This window comes from Lagopus leucura, unplaced genomic scaffold (assembly GCF_019238085.1).
Source record: "Lagopus leucura isolate 7727_CA_CO unplaced genomic scaffold, USGS_WTPT01 Super-Scaffold_100019, whole genome shotgun sequence".
Taxonomy (NCBI): Eukaryota; Metazoa; Chordata; class Aves; order Galliformes; family Phasianidae; genus Lagopus; species Lagopus leucura.
This window is the reverse complement of record NW_024962273.1, coordinates 8,571,336-8,575,741: the sequence shown is the minus strand read 5'-3', so window position 1 is coordinate 8,575,741 and position 4,406 is coordinate 8,571,336. Positions and strand designations below refer to the sequence as shown.

General features: G+C 42.0%; 1 long non-coding RNA gene across 1 annotated transcript; it reads left to right on the top strand.

The window, feature by feature from the left end:
* Positions 1 to 287: 287 nt before the first annotated feature.
* LOC122183666 lies at positions 288 to 3,979 on the top strand. The gene is made up of 3 exons (XR_006180318.1): positions 288 to 444; positions 3,109 to 3,182; positions 3,839 to 3,979. It is a non-coding gene; the product is annotated as an uncharacterized LOC122183666 (long non-coding RNA).
* Positions 3,980 to 4,406: the final 427 nt, after the last annotated feature.

Sequence of the window (4,406 nt, the reverse complement as noted above, 5' to 3'; positions counted from 1 at the left end):
AATTAAGTCCTAAGATTAGTCAGCTGATGATAGAAAGAGTCATTACTTTAATGTCACTGAAGGCAAGTATGGATTTGCATTTCTGAAGTCATTTTGCACTTTTTTTTTTTTTTTAAATGGTGTTGACTGATTTTATTTTTTCTTCAAGAGCAGTAAAATGATGTTCATACAGGGCTTAATGTGGCCAAAGCTACAGGTTAACACACTGGAAATATCTTCATTCTGCCATCTCTCTGCTGCTCTATGGGGAAAGCAGGCTGACGTGGTTATTAAATCTGGCAGCTGTGTTGTGTGCACATAGGAATTGAGCAGAGTACAGCATATAGAAAACCAGTGGCTTCCTTTCACTGCTACGAGGCTTGAAAGGCAGACTAAAAAGCTTTCTCCTTTTGTAATCACCAATTGCTGAAACAGAGCACAAATACTACAAATACAGTGGCAAACGTAAGTATTCTTTGCTCGTGCAGTGCTTTCAGATTGCTAGTGAGGGATTTCTATCTTGGTGTTCTGCTTGAAAAAGCAGAGGGTTGAAAGCTGAAGCCATCCTGAGAGTGAATGGTTCACTGCAGTTTTGTTTTGGCTTTCAGTGGAGGAGCTGCTGAGGGGAAGGGATGGGTGAAAGTTTTGCAAAAGAAATAGTTTGCAGTTGTTTGTTAAATAAAATGACTTTCGTTTGCTGTGGGAGGGTTCTGTCTTTGGGGTGATGACCAGGCAGCCTCTGTTGTTGGGTTTTGTGACTTAGAAACTTGCTGAAGATACACTGTAGCCCCAGTGATATTCTCCATTTGGCAGCAGTGTATTAGGGCAGTGACTACCATGGCAGCTCCTGTGATGTCTACACAGTATTTGGAAGCTGTGACTGGGTCAAGTCCGAAGGAAGCCAAGCTCAACCTTGTGATCTGTGAGACTTAACTGTCCAGGATGATACAGCTGTTAAGCCTCACACTTTCAACTGTCCCCAGCTGTAAACTGAAACCTAATGAAGTCTTAATTGCCTGGTGTAAAAGCTGAGAGTCATTTAAAGAGAAATTAGAAACTCTACCTGTTAACTTTCCTCTGTTACATTTGCAGATTTATCTTCTCATGCCTTTAATTTTGTCTTTGTTTTAACTTTGCATATTAGTAGTGTTGCACTGCTGTCTATGTGCATCGATACATAGTTAAGTTTTCCTGAATGAGCATGAGTCAGTTCATTTTGCCTGATGTTTATGTTGCAATCCGGAATTCTCAGAGGAGATAATGTTATTCTAGGAAACTGTTACAGAGAGATGAAATAAATTTGTTGAAGTATTAATAGAATGTGAGGGGACATTCTTATTCCTAGGAGTACAGACTGCAGGTGATGGATTTTATTTCTTTTTTTTTTTTTTACCTCCAAACTCTGTCTTGTCATACTTTTAGCTCTGGTTATAATTAATGTTAGTCTTATTACTTCAGCTTGTGCAGTGTTGACTGGAGTCAGGTTCAAGTGCTGATGCACAGTGAAGTCAATTTTAATTAAGCATTACAGCAATGTTTCCTGTCTTTATGGAATATGGTTGAACTTTTCATAACTTGCATGTGAGGATGTCTTTCCCCCTCTGTGGAATATTTGAAATGCTGAAATCAAGTACTACAAGTATGTAAGGTCAATATGTAAGAGTACAAGATTGTCTGTATGAAGTTCCAAAGTTCAGCTAGCCCAGTATCCTATGTCTAACAGCAGCCAACAGCAAATGCTTATTTAGGAAACATCGAACAAGACAAACTTGTAGTGTACATTTCACAAGACATCCTTCTGTCCTTGAAAAAGCTGCAGTTCAGTGCCTGGCTCAGCCTTAGAGAGCTCCCTGTGTTTAGCAGCCTTCATATATGTAGTAGCCCTTTTTCAACATCTGTAGATTTAATTGAGCATAAAATCCTGTGGTATGTTAATTGCAAATTGCTTGAAGATATGAAGATGTTCCTTAGTTCATTTTGAGTCTTCTATCTAATGTCTTTGTGTGACATACACAGAAAATGTGTGACATTTCATAGAAAAGAGGTATAAATTAATCCCTTGTTTATGTAACAACCAGAATTGGTCACCCTCATGGTAGAACAGTCAAGGAGAAAGAAACTTGCCCATCGAGTGTTGCTTGTTTACTGGATAAGTACGTAATGTAGGATATACATATAGCTGGGACTCAGTCCTGCTTCTGGGAGGTGTTTTTGGTTCTCTGTAACATTTAAAAACAGAACAGATATTTTTATTGTGGTCATTTTCTGAGAAAAAAAAAATATTCAAAGAAAACAATATTTTAAAACAAGCCTGACCTGAGAGACTTAAACCAATATTCTAATCACCTTCCTCTTTTGGAGCAAAATAATTGAGATTAAGCAGTAGTATGTGATTTTCATATAGTGAAGCTAGCAGCAGCATATTGAGACCTACTTTAATTCTGAATGTCTTTGATATTTTTTTTACTGTATGGTTTATAAATGTTTTGCTGTGCTCTTCAGTTCTTGGAATCTCCAGTATTACTGGCACATAGGTGTTGATGGGATTTTATTTTTCTGTTTAGAAATGTTTCAATACTTTCTGAATGGTTCAGTAGTGGAGGATAAAGCATTGCTAAGAAAAACGTCCATGCTTCAGTCATTACTGAGTATTGAGAGTTCTGAGCTGTTTCCAGTTGTCTGCTCTGGAGCCAATACTAAAATATCTGCCAAGAGGTGCTCAGTGTGACTGCAGTGCTAAGCAGCTAATGTGCTGTAAGCATCAGCTGCTGCCCCTGTACAGACACTTAGTGAATCTCTGCATGGCTCTGTATGGAATGTAGATGCCCTAATTACTCGTTTGTTGTATACATACAGAGACACTGTATAGAATGAGTGGCTAATGTGTATACCCAGATTTCTCTTTTTTTTTTTTTTCTGGTAATTTTTTTCTTTTATAAAGCCACTGTAAAACTGATTCATTAAGGTATATAAGACGAAATATCTGTAAAAGGATAAGATGGGACTTGAAATTCTGGATACCTCCTATGACATTATTGGAAATGCAGTAAATGAATTGATGACTTGTTCTTAAATCTTATTCACAGATACTTCTGCAAATTGAAGATAGCTCTTTCAATTTTTTTTCAGTTGCAGAATTACATTCCTGCTAATCTACACATGAACTGTGAAAACATGAGGGTTACCCCAAAAGTAATGGCAAGGTAATGGCTGTTTTAGTGAGGATCTCACGTGGATCAACTGCAACAAGGGATCTTGGCAGAGAGGTGAACAGAACCAACCCCCTAAGCTGCGGTGCTTGTTCAGCGCGGCAGCCCCCACAACCCTCCCGGCAGGCAGGAGCCGTGCCTGAGCCGGAGCGGAGCTGGGAGTGATGGCAGCCAACCCTTTGCCTGTATAAAAGCAGCTCCTTTTAGGGAGCGCAGCAACACAGGAGCGCCACTAGCAGGCTGTGCAAACAGGGCGTGCTTGTCAGACAGGCAGTTAGCACAGGCAGTTCTCACGGGGCGGGGTGAGGGTGGCGAGCAGGGAGGGGTCCTCTCCCCTCTTCCCCTTTTCTCTCTCCCCTCCTCTCTACTCCTTTGAAAACTCTAAGATGTGCTGCTGCCTCTTATAATTACCATGGTGGGCACCTGACACAGCAGCTGGGCTGAGGCAGCAACCCAGACTAAAGGGGGACAGCCTTTGTGGGCATCCTGAGGGGGGAAGGGGCAGTCCAGACTGACTGTGGGGATCTCTGGTGTCTGGAGTTCCCCCTGGGTCCTGAGGGAGGGGAGAGCTGTTGTGAGTGTGGGTATGTTTTTGTGTGCTGAGGGAACTGACAGGTGATTGCTGAACTGCTCTCTGTCATCTTTGACAGGTCTTAGAGAAAAGAAGAGGTACCTGAAGACTGGAGGATAGCCCGTGTCAATACAGAAAGGGCAAGGAGGAGGATCTGGAAAACTACAGGCCAGTCAGTCTCACCTCCATTCCTGGGAAAGTGACAGAACAGCTTGTTCTGGTTGCAAGCAATTGGAAGAGAAGGTTATCAGGAGCAGGATGGATTGGGATCAGCATGGATTCACCAAGGGGAAATCATGCTCAACCAACCTCGTAGCCTTCTGTGATGGCATCTCTGGCTGGGTAGATGTGGGGAGACCTGTGGATATTGTCTATGTTGATGTCAGCAAGGCTTTTGATACTGTTGCCCACATCATCCTGATAGTGACACTGAGAAAGTGTGGGATAGATATGTGGGCAGTGAGCTGGGTTGAGAACTGGCTGAGCTCAAAGGGTGGTGATCAGTGGTGCAGAGTCCAACTGCAGACCTGTGACTAGCAGTGTTCCCCAGGGGGCCAGTGATGGATCTCATCTTGTTCAATATCTTCATCAATGACCTTGGTGAGGAGATAGTGTCCACTCTCAGCAAGTATGCTGATGATACAGAG